The sequence below is a fragment of the Sorex araneus genome, chromosome X (genome assembly GCF_027595985.1).
Source record: "Sorex araneus isolate mSorAra2 chromosome X, mSorAra2.pri, whole genome shotgun sequence".
NCBI lineage: Eukaryota > Metazoa > Chordata > Mammalia > Eulipotyphla > Soricidae > Sorex > Sorex araneus.
This window is the reverse complement of record NC_073313.1, coordinates 201,996,672-202,009,535: the sequence shown is the minus strand read 5'-3', so window position 1 is coordinate 202,009,535 and position 12,864 is coordinate 201,996,672. Positions and strand designations below refer to the sequence as shown.

Here is a 12,864-nt window from a genome sequence, read left to right as displayed (position 1 = left end):
CACACAGCTGAATTAATATTTGTTGAACTGTGAGGAGAAAATAAGCCCTTAGTTAATCAAATATTCTCTAAGTCAAGAACAAGTGAAGCTTGGAGGCAGGACAGGAAAGGTAGAGTCTACTCCGGGCTGTGACAGCTTTGTTTTGTGGAGAAATCATTACTAGGCTCCAGGATCCCTCCATGTTTCCACAAGTTTTAGAGAAATGTGCTGTGAATACTTGCCACAAAATCCCAAGAGAGACTACTCTGATCTACTCTAATTCCATCGCCTGCCTGTGGGAACTCTTCGCCTCTGTCACTTTTATGTATTTATTTTTTAAACTTAGGAATTGCACTAAGATTCTGGTCTCCAGTCCAGCCTGTTTAGTGGTTAAAGTACAGTGTGAGAAAGACTCTGAATAGAGCACATTCAAGTCTATTCACAAACACAGCATTAGCAAAGCAAACTTCTGGGCAGCAGCCATGGATGCGGGGAACTGCTGTCTGTGGCCAGAGAGAGCATCAGGGCAAGCATCATTTGCAGACAATGTGCCCAGTTCTCTGCTCCTCAGTCCATCATTGCCCATAGCTGGAGTGGTTTAAGTTCATTTAGCTCAGACAGTCTCCCACCTCCACTGTCATGTGCAATCCAAACCAATCTGGTTCCCTGGCCAGAGAGAACTGAGGGCAACAGGGGCTGGTACCTCAGTGCCAGCGTACCCCGAGTGTTTCCAACTGACCGTGTGCTCAGACTTTAGAAATAGAACCAACTGCATTTTGTGTTGCTCACTGTGACTAAATGGACTATCTTGTATCCTGCTTATTGCAACTGGCACCTGTCTTGTTCTCTATTTCCTTCTCTCTTGAGCTTCATTTCCTAACTGTCAGGTGAGTGTGTAAACACTTACTTGCGGGGCTCTTTTAAGCAATAATGAATGTGCTGACCTGTGAGGTACCTGGTGTGAGGAAGACACACAATTTGTGTTGTGGTCTGTGACTTTGCATTGACTTTTATATATGATGCTACATCAGAATTCTGAGGTCTGGAATCATACCTCTGAACGTGAAGCATTATTGGTTTTGCGTAGTTTATTGATCACAATTTAAAACTATGTTGATGACCAGTATTCAAGTATGCTAAAGGCACCTCCTTCCTGATCACTGTCCCTTCTCTAGGTCTCCTTCACTACTGTTTCAGGCAGAAAGTTAGGGAGGTTCTGGAAATGTATGTTGAAAAAAAAAATATATATATATATATCAGCCCAAAGGCATGAAGGCCTTTGAAACAAATGCGCCTGAAAACCACTGAGCTACAGAATTCTAGTCACAGGGCACAAATAGCTCTTTGAGAGGACAGGCCTGGGTGGAGAGGCATCAGTGGTTGAGGTCAGGAATCAAGAATGGAACATTAGAAGTTCAGTGATTTTCTCTAGAAAAGGTCCCAGAATTTCTTCTTGTACCAAGAATTTGGAACGAAGGCAGTTATGGAAAAGTCCATATTTAACCTTCCCCCAAAAGTCATTCTGACATTTCTACTCTTGATAAACTTGAGTTGTCTCTTGATCATCTCTCTCTCTCTTTCCCTCCCTTTGTTTCCCAAATAAATTTGTTTAACATCTATAATCACTTCCTCCTGAAATTCATTTCTGAGAAGGTAGGCAATGGAAAAGCCTGGGTCATATTTAGAACTGACTTCCCTTTTCTGCAAAGAAAAATTCCTTGCTTCAGCCTGGATTCCTCCCAGAAAAATCAGGTGGCAAGAATCATCTCCCATGGGCAGAGCAAGCAGAACTCAGGTGTGGTCTGACAAGACATCAGATCTATACTGTGCAGGTGCTCAGAGCAGAGTCCTGTCATGCCTAAAGCTCCCAGGCATTTTGCCAGTGTGCAGGTGGGTATAGAGGGAAGCAGCAGGGTCCCGTCTTGAGGCCACTGCCTCTCTCCTCCCTACTTCACACAAGCTACCAGGGAACCTACTCCTTTGCTGGTAGGAGTAACGTCTCCCACCAACAACAGTGCCATGACCTTATTTTCTTACTCTCATCCAACCTTTGTTCTGTTTGGGGCCCACATATGGTGATCTTCAAGGGCCACTTCTGGCTCAGCACTTTGGAGTCACTCTTAGCGATGCTCAGAGCATTCTATGAAGTGCTGGGGCTCAAGCCTGGGTTGGCTATGCAAAGCAAGCACTCTACCATTGTGTTACCTCTTCGGCCTCCTCATCCCAATCTTGACAGGGCATTTCCTTACTAGTTTGTCTGAGTTTCTTTGAGAGTTTGGGACTCAGCCTTCATCAGAGGCATGGGACTAGCTCCATTCACCAGCTGGGGAGTTCTTTCCTACTTTTCGATACATTTTTCTATTTCCAACTCTGAGTCTGAGCATCTTTATTACTCAATATTTTCACTCTTGAAAATATTAAAGGAGTTGGGAACTGCTTTCAGTAAGAAGATTTCTGTTCATAATGCCAGCGAGCCTCATTAAAGTTGATGAAATCCTGAACAGACTGAAAGGCTGATCTCTGTCTCTCCAGGCAAGAAAGAATATTCCAGCAGATAGTCTTTGTGCTCATGGACAGTGCTGACTTTTCCAGGTTTACCAATCCTGCTTCTGGACTCCAATTTCAACTCTTCCCTGAGTTTCCAACCTGCTAGCCTCTCTATCAGATTTTGGACTCACTGACCAAGACTCCACAATTTGTAAGTCATTCTTTAAAATAAAACTCTATTTTTATGTTCTATTGATTCTATTTTTTTCAGGATCATTACCTCTTTTGTTAATAAGTTCCTCAAGGCAAGGTCCTTAGCTCTTTTTTTCTTGGTGTTCTAAGTTGTGCTTGTTTTCTAAACAAATTTCTTCTGCCCCATAACCTATTGCTACCAGTGTGCCAATAATTCTTAAATTTACACTCCAGCTCAGCAGCATCTGTGGCAGTCCAGATGCGTGAATTCAGATGTGCATTTGACATGTGTTCTTGAGTATCTGAAGGGCATATAAGCGCTTCATGAACAAAGATAAATTTAAGATTGTGTAACCCTGATTCACTTTCAAGATTCCTTATCTGTGAAATATATCTGTATCTATCAGAAAAAACAGGATCTCTCTCTCTCTCTCTCTGAGGTCCTGCCACTGATAATTCAGAAATTTCTCTTTTATATTTTTTACTCTTCCATCTCTATAATCCTTACCTTATTATATCTATGGGAATTTCTTATTTTGATTCGCACCAAGATTTTCAAGGGTTCTAAAAGAATACTGTCTTGTTTTCTCTAATCTACATTTTTCATGTGTCAGTCACAGCAATATTTATAAAAACAAAGATAAACATATTGTTCCATGTCACTGGCTATATTTAAAACCATTTAAATACTTGCTGTGGTGCATAGGACAAAATGAGACTAAGCAAGGCCACCTGGTGCTTCCCAGCCTCCGCATGGTCACCTGGAGCAGTTTTCAACTCAATCTACTTTCTCTGTATCTTATCTCTGTTTTTATTTTATTTTTTTCAATCAGCAAAAGTATTTTCTCACTTCATTAGTCCTTAACATTCCATTTTCATATTTGAAGATGTAAGATATTATCCCAACCAGTTAATACTCTCAACAGATGACACTCAGGAGGGAAACTTGTGTCCCCAAGTACACACCTCCCTTGCAATCTACTCAGATTTCTTTGGTAAGCAATCACAAAGTACTTATCTAAATGAACATAAATAATAATAGGCAAGATTTTTTTCAAGGACTCATAAAATTCAAGTGTCAAGCATGGTGCTAAATATTTCATAGCCATTCTATTTAAATGTCACTGAAATAAAATTCCAACTAAATTTGAAAAGCAGGTAATGCTGTTCTTTTATTTTCAGAGGAGGAACTCAAGTATCTGAGTAGAGGACTGAGTACATGTTCAGTGGGGTGATGACCTGGTGAACATTTGTACCCCTATGCACTGTGTTTGTAGTAAGTGGGGCAAATCTTGTATACTGCATATTGTTAGAGAACTCCCTGGCATGTACACAGTGGTCAACTTCTATTTTCCTATGTGTTGATTGGAATAATGATAAATATTTGAATAACTAAAAGTTGGAATATACACACACAAATACGCATATATTACTGTGAAAACTAAATGGTTATCCATTTTCTTCTCTAAATTAGCTACTTACATGGTTGTTTTTAAAAAAATTCTAGACACACAAATGAGAAAATGGCATTCCTGATGCTAGAGATATCTTAGATCACCTTCCATTTCTTATTTTGTTGACCATCTGCTCCATTTCCAAAGGAAGTACCAATTTAGTTTAAATTTTCTCATACTTAAGAGTGATTTAATTTTTGTTTCAGTGTTTCCAGGGTTTTTTAGAGAGGGAGTCACACATACACAGATGTACACTTAGAAGCATGTGCAGAGTTAGCTAATTCCACCTTAGCAGCTGTAACAAATACACCCTAAATTTCTAAGCATTATTATCTGTGTACTGATCTAATAGGAATGTCCTTGCTCAGTCAGAGATCTTTCCTCTGGTCATCCAGGAGTTCAGCCTCTCTCCATCTGTGCCCCACCCCCCATCCATGAGGCTTGTTATCATTTCTCACTTAGATGATAACAGAGGAGAGGAAAAGTTGAGAAGAGGGTCAAACTTCTTCAATATCCAGGCTTCAAAATGAACTGTACCAGTTATACTCAAATTTGCTTGTTAGTAAGTCATCTAAGTTAGACAAAGATTTGTTGTGTAGGGCTATGCACAGGAAGAAGCAAGAAAAAGCATACTGAAGTGAGTCACCAGCCATCTCTGCCCCCACCTGCCATTCCTTATATGATTAGTACAAAACCCCCCTGGATAAAAAGAAAGTTTAATTTTAATCATGGGCATCTGGAAAGACCTGAGGAAGAGTACCTTTTGTTTTGTTTTGTTTTTGCTTTTTGGGTTACACCCGGAGACACACAGGGGTTACTCCTGGCTCTGTGCTCAGGAATTACTCTTGGCGGTGCTCAGGGGACCATATGGGATGCTGGGAATCGAACCTGGGTCGACTGCTGCAAGGCAAATGCCCTACCCGCTGTGCTATTGCTCCAGCCCCTTTTGAGTGGGTCTTAAAGGATAGGTAGGTCATTCTTTGACAGAACAGGATACTAACAGGCGAAATAGAGACCAGTGCCAAGAGAGGGTGGGGAGGAAAAAAAGTTGAATTATATCTTAGTTTATGTGTACACATCTCAGAGCCAAGTAGGAATTATTTTAACAACATCTTTTTCTCTGGTTTTCTTGAACTCCTTCTATAAGTAATTAAATGACAAACAGAATTACCTCCTCCAAAATGAGTATCTGAGGCCCTAATGTGAAGATATGAAATAATTAGAGGGTATGCTGTGTAAGAATTTTAATGTCATGGAAAACTATTTTCAAGAGTGGGCTAATTATACAGGATGAAGCTGAATAAGGGAAGATGTACAATTAGCAGAGCACAGCTTATTATAGCCAGCTCTGTTTAGATGTTCATCTGAATCTAGATGTATAATAAATCAATAATGATTTGGTATTTATCTTTAGAGGATAAGTCTAGACATTCTGGAAATACAATACTTGGTCATTTTGATTTGACTATAGTGAGTAGAGGGAGACTTTTATATGTTAGTCCAAGACCCTGTCCTTTTCATCTCTTCCACTGACTAGAGTGACCATTACCTCTCAGAGCTGCTTCCCCTACTATATGGTGTACACAGAAGAGAAGCTAGCACTGAGCCTGGGGTACAATAGGGGTTCAGTTTTAATTTTCGATCCGTTTTTTTCACCTTATGCCACATTTTTTTCTTAAGCAGGATTAAGTCACCTCACTAAAAGTCCTTAAGACATTAAGACCTGTACAAGAATTACTATAATATCAGACAGATGTATTTTCTCTAAGTCAACCAAACTTCAATAAAGGCAGTTACAGGATCAGTGGCTATATCTCATAGGTGTCAAGGATAAAGAAATACCTTAGTTGTCAAATCCCAAGAGGACTGACAGCTATTATTCTATTCTAAGGAGATATACAACATCTCATACAACTTACTCTTTTTGCTGGGAGGGTGGGTCATGGTATTTTAGTTAATCATATGTGCAAAAAAAATTATCTTGCTTATATATTAAAGGAGCTATGATGAATTTCATGAAAGTTTGGACTTCAATCCTAAGTTCTTTTGCAATAATATTAGAAATTGGCATGAAAAGCTAAGAGCTTAAAAACTGCACTATCTTATATATTATTTGATTGGAAAATGCTGTGGGCTGCCTATCCTAAGCCTCAGCTCAAGTTATGAATGGTCTATACACCCAAGTGAATCTCATTTGACATTTCGGTTGGTATTGACTGAAAGGATAGATGCACTCAGCTAGGAGAAGGCATTAGGGCTGCATTATCATATCAATACTACTCCAGCAGAATTCTTGATTAAAAAACAGATCATAATCCAAGAGATAAAATATGAGAGTTTAATTTGTGTAAATAAATCAAAGACATTTAGAGTCGTGTTACTTATCTATCTTAAGGCTCTGCCTGGAATATAAACACTGGAATAGGTTTGGAATCAGAATAGGCAGGGATTGAGAAGTTAGAAGGAACTTTAAAAATTATTTGCTTATTTTCCCTGATTTACTATAATCCAGTCATATTGGCTTCTTTTGATTCTGTGACCAGACAAGCTTAAAGTCGCCTGTCTTAAGGCTTTATTATTCTATATTTTAAGAGATCCCTTACAATAGAATAGTCACAGTTAAGCTTCTCGAACAAAAAGCTTTACTTTCTCAGTGGTTTAAGACAATAAAAGTCAACTGCCTGCTCCTGCTATATGCTCAAATGGTTAGCTGATCACTGCCTTTTTTAGTCATACAAATTCCAAGCTAAGGGAGCAACCACACCTTGGATTATATTGTCCATAAGAATGCCACAAGGAAAGGTAGTTAAGAAAAAAAAAATCCAGCACAAAAGTAGCACATACCTTTCTTAGATAAAACCCATTGACCTGGCCATATCCTATGTACCTACCAGTGGAACTTCTGGGAAACTAAAGTAATGTAATTTTATCATATGTGGGACAGGGAGGAAAATGCATACAGCTTTTTTGATTCATACCATTCTGACCATGAAGCAAGTTCAAGTCTCTCTCTGCCTCTGTATTTCTTTTTTTTAAAGAAAATTATTTTTTGTTACTGTGTTTGCTTGGGGCTACATCTGGCAGTCATCAGAAATTATTCCTGGCTCTTCATACAGGGATCACTTCTGTTGGGGTTGGAGTGATCATACGAGGTTCCTGGGATCAAACCAAGATAGGCCATATGCAAGACATGTACCTATCTCCTATACTATCTCTCTGGCACTATGCAAACCCCTTTTATACTGATTACTATGATTCATAACTTGTTGTTTTTGTGGACACAGCTGACAGTACTCTTTGTTAGTGTATGTGTATGCTTCTTATTTATTTATTTACTATTGAATCATCATGAGATATAATATTACAAAGTTGTTGGTGATTGGCTTTCACTCATACAATGTTCCAACACCCATCCCTTCACCAGTGTACATTCCGACCACCAATGTCCCCACTTTCCTTCTTGCCACCACCCACCCCCTGAGCCTGCCTTCGTGGCAGTCATTTTTCTTCTCTCTCTCTCTTTTTCTTTTTCCTTTCAGGCATCATGGTTTATAATACAGGTACTGAAAGGGTATCAAGTATGTCACTTTACCTCCTTTCAGCACTCAGTTCTTGTTCAGAGTAATCATTTCCATATTTCTATCTATCACTGTCATAGTGGTCCCTTCTGTGTTCTGACTAGTAGTGCTCTTGATACTACTTATAGTACATTGTTAGGGGTCACATCCTATAGCACAGGTGGACCAATGGGGTGGCATGGACAAACCTGGGACCTTTGCATGTGAAGCATGATCATCAACCCTTTAAGTTATCTCCATGGTCCTGTATTACATATTTGTGAACTGAATTATTTGTGCTTTGTTTTTAGTCTCTTTCTGCCTTTGAAATATAATATCCTCAAGAGGAAGAGCTATGTCATTAGCTTAATAAAACAGTTCTAAAAGAGGAACAATATGCCTAATATATTTAAATGTTGAAAATGTTTGTCTTGAATTTGGAGAATCTTTGTTTTTTGTCATGACACAAATGAGTCTACTTTCTATTTTAGTTTGGTTGTATTGATGCCTTCTCATCCTTTCTTATGGGAGAAAATTCTCCCAGTGCATTCTCAAGGGCTAATGCAGAGACAAACTCAGCAGGCATTTCTTCAGATGCAAATTGAAAAACTATTCACTAAAACCCCATAGAAACCTCCAAAGACAGTGAAAATAGCTGACATATAAAGTGCAAATTGTCATAAACTTTGACAATAATGAAAACAAGAAAATAATTTGGGGTTGGGAAGTTAGCTCAAAGGACTGGGAGATAGTAGTCTGCATACAGGAGGAGCTCTTAGTTCAGACTTTGGCACCACAAATTCCTCTGAGGACCACTGGGAGTGATTCCCAAATCCTGAGCTGTAACCCCTGAAAACTGAGCTGGTGTGGCCCCCCTCCCCAACAAAACCTAAACAAACCCCAAACAAAACAAAACAAAAAGAAACTTGGTATTTTGTTGATTTTAATTTTGGCAAATAAGATTTCAGGAAATTTGCGTATAGCTTTTCAACTACTCTCCACTACCAATTGTACTTCATTGTCAACTCAGTCTGACCTTGAAAGATACTATAAAAGAACTGATCATGTCACAGACAAAGAAACTAGTTTAGAAGCATTTGAGTCAGTGGCCCAAATCACAGAAGGAATCCTGGTAAAAATGAAAGTATGATACAAGTCTTTTGATGCCAGTATGAGGTTTTAAATTTTTTTCCTGTAGCACACTCCAGGAAAGCTGCAATAATTTTTGTAAACTGGGTACATCACATAGGACAAAATCTCTGTGCAAAAAAATCCTTTGATATGGTTCACTTTTTTTTTCAGTTTAAATAAAACTATGTTAATGATTAGGTACTTCATGACTATAATATCCTATTCTATAAAAATACTATTATTTTCTTGTGCAGTAAGAAATAATTGAAGTACAATTGCCTGTGGGACAAGGTTATTTCAGCAAAGAAGTTTCAAGAATCAATTAGCTGTGGCCTTGGAGAAATGGATTTTTAAATAGGCATTGTCTCAGGTCACCAAAGGCATATCTCTAGTCTCTTCATATTTCATCTTAAAAGAGGCCACTACTAAAATCAGTCAAAGGTTCCAGAGACATCTGTAAATATGAATTTAAAATAAAACAGTTTTTTAGCTATCAATTTTCTCTTGTATTATTCATGAATAAGGTTTTATGACAAGGATAATTTATATACTATAGCAATTAAATATTACTGAAATAGGGTGTGGGAGGTGGTACAATAGCTGGCTGGTGTCCATTGTACCAGCCTGGTACAATAGTTCCTGGTTCAATGGTACAATGGTAACCTGGTTCAATTACTAGCACTACATGTTCCTTCACAACTGTGAGGTGTGGTCCAGGAGTCCCTGGCTGTATGTTGGCAACATGGCATCCTCTGGTCCTTGCCCTGAATGACTGGTCTGGTTAAATGAAAATCACTCCCACAGTTCCTAAGAATCCTTGGAAATCCCCCAGAAAAAAAATCAATAAAGTAAAAAAGTAAATTTTCCTGACAAATCATTAGTGTTAGAAAGAGATTTCTGATTTTATAGATTTTATAGATTTCTGATTCTCACAGTAATGAGAAGAGTGAGGCATTCTCTTACCTATTGGGCCAAGCTTGCTGTGTTATTCCACTTTTTACTGCAGAGGCAGGGGACAAGACATGGTCTCTCTGCTGAGGAGATTTCCAGCCGCTCATTCCAGGAGCAGTTGTTGCATAGCAAACTGCAGAAACCTAAGTGGAAACCAGGGAGAAGAAATGTTTGAAACAATGGGGATTAATTAGGCTCTGACAAAGGAAGATAAAAATCTGTCAGAAAACAAACAAAAAACCCCATGTAGTTAGGCTATAAGTATGATATAAAGAATACCATGTAGTGAAGAGAGATGGAAGTAAAGAGTGAGAAAATGAAGGTCATAAGTAGCCCTATGATGGGGGCTGGAGTGATAGCACAGTGGGTAGGGCGTTTGCCTTGCACGCAGCCGACCCGAGTTCGATTCCCAGCATCCCATATGGTCCCCCGAGCATCACGAGGAGTAATTCCTGAGTGCATGAGCCAGGAGTAACCCCTGTGCGTCACAAAAAAACAAAACAAAAAAATAATAAGTAGCCCTATGATGGCAAATCCATCTGCCTGCATGAACACAAGACAACAGGATAAAGACTAGTAGAACAGGGTAAAGAATAGTAGACTGGGTGTAAGGCAACAAGAAAGGGAAGAGTTAGTGAGTATGTGTCTCAGGTGAAGGGGTGAGCCACTGCTCAATCCAGCTGATGGTTTATACTGATGCAATAAGGAAAAAACAAAATAACTTCAATAATGTCAAGTCTTCAAATTTCTAAGGGGAGAGATGTATGTTCCTATGTGGTATATATTGAGTTTTATATTTAGAATTCAATTTATCAAAAGAAAACTGTGTCCCTCAAATAAGACTAAAGTGAAAGCTGACTTCAGTTTCAGGATTAGCCCAGATTTAATGCAATCCCTTTAATTTCCAAAAGATAAAATGGGTCCAGAGGGTTGAAGCCACTTGGGCAACGATACCCAGCTAAGCAGTGGACAAGCTGGTGTGGTTTTTACTCATGAGAATTTGCTTTCATTTGTTGTTTTTTGTTTTTACTATGACCCTAAGACTGAATTTGATCAGATCTGTTCAACAGTTTGCATGAGCACAATCAAAAGCTGTTTCAGTTGATCCTATCTTGGGTCTCAAATTGTTTTACATGAAACATGATAATGGAATGCATAATTTTTGTTCTCACCATTCATATTATGAAAGGAATTCTGGGTAAAGTTGGGTAACTAAAAATATGATGATCCCTCATATGAAATTATATTCTGATTATAAGCATTTATTAGGCAAGGTGTTAAGCTGGATAATTAAAGAAGTAGAATTGAGATATATAGATAGAGGTACAATTGGGACCTAACAGATTCATCTGCTGCTTGCTTAAAGGTGCTGTGTTTATATGAAAGGTATAATGGTTATGTGGATGAGACAGATTCAAATGATCTCTGTATAAAATAGTGGTAAGAAAAGTACATTCAACATAGATCTACATTTCTGTTTAAATGAGTCAGTATATACAAAGTGCTTAAATGCCATTTACACAAAATAGATACTTAAAACTGTAACAAAGATTTGTTGAATGTCCTCTATACACAAATTTACCAACCTTTGTTAAACTACTCATCACCACATTTTCATTATTTTACATTATTATCTTTATTTCAACATTAAGAAAACTATGATCTTGGAAGATTGAATCTCTTCTTTAACATCAACCTGGTGGGTAGTGGAAACAAGTGTTTGAATCAGTTCTGTGCAGCCTAGTCTTCTGTTTAATTTTCTTCTTGAGTACCTTGTCCATATTCAATTAAAGATACTATGCAGATATTTGTTTTTACATTTTTTTGTAAGTAGAAAAATTTTATCAAAAGGAAGAGGGAACAAAACTTGATGGAGAACAGAGCTTTCTTCAGAGAAAGGAGAGATCCAGGAAGTAAGAAAAAGGAATTATATACCCAAAATTGGGATATGGGCAATTCAAGATCGAAATCCCTACTCAGAACTTTAAAGGGAGAGAAAGAAAAAAAAACAACTCTGGTCAAACATTTGGTACTTATCAACTCAAGAGCAAAAAGCAGCTCAAGTGTCCTAAATCATATGGCACTGCAATATTTGGCAAACCTGTTTATGTAAAAATGCCTTGTTTTAGAAAGGGTATGCTATATTATTACAAATAGAAGAAAGTATGTGACCAGGTTTTGTTTTTATTATACAAATCAATATTCTTAATAGTTTACTTGTTTAATATTGATAAAACTACTTTCTATGAACATACTAAAAAGTATGTTAAAAAGGAGCAAAAGGGGGCTGGAGAGATAGCACAGCGGGTAGGGTGTTTGCCTTGCACGCAGCTGACCCGGGTTCAAATCCCAGCATCCCATATGGTCCCCTGAGCATGGCCAGGGGTAATTCCTGAGTGCAGAGCCAGGAGTAACCCCTGTGCATCGCCAGGTGTGACCCAAAAAGCAAAAAAAAAAAAAAAAGGAGCAAAAGATGTGTTAAATATTTGGGGAAATCACCAGGAAAATAAGGATGGTCTTATTCCATCATATATTTTCAAATATTCTTGCTCTTATAGAATTTTCTATATAAAAAAAGAGTAAAATAAAACATAAACATGCATTAAAGTGCATGAGACATTAATATGACATAGCACTGTAGCACTGTAGCACTGTAGTCCCGTTGTTCATTGATTGCTCGGGCGGGCAACAGTAGCGTCTCCATTGTGAGACTTATTGTTACTGTCTTTGGCATATCAAATATGCCACAGGTAGCTTGCCAGGCTCTGACGTGCGAGTGGGATACTCTCGGTAGCTTGCCAGTCTCTCCGAGAGGGACGGAGGAATCGAACCCTGGTCAGCTGTGTGCAAGGCAAACATCCTACCCACTGTGCTATCACTCCAGTCCAGTACTTTACAAAAAACACTGAATGAATAAAAGTAAGGGATAAAGGAAATCAATAGTTATTAATAGCTAGTATGAGCTAGGTCATACACTTGATAGATATCTGTACATATTAAAAAATGTACAATTTACATTTTAATATGTACAATGTATAAAAATGTACAATAAAAAATAACCTGATGGGGCTAAAATACATATAGAGAAATATACATACAGACATTTCAATTTT

The 12,864-nt window shown here is 38.2% G+C and overlaps 1 protein-coding gene across 3 annotated transcripts in view; it reads right to left on the bottom strand.

Annotated features, from left to right (window-relative positions):
- Nucleotides 1-12,864, bottom strand: part of B3GALT1 (beta-1,3-galactosyltransferase 1) — a 656,758-nt gene that overhangs the window by 42,454 nt on the left and 601,440 nt on the right. For all 3 annotated transcript variants that reach the window (XM_055119807.1, XM_055119806.1, XM_055119808.1), the window contains one exon: nucleotides 9,764-9,894. The gene's annotated coding sequence lies outside the window, so the exon portion shown is untranslated. The remainder of the gene's footprint in view (nucleotides 1-9,763; nucleotides 9,895-12,864) is intronic.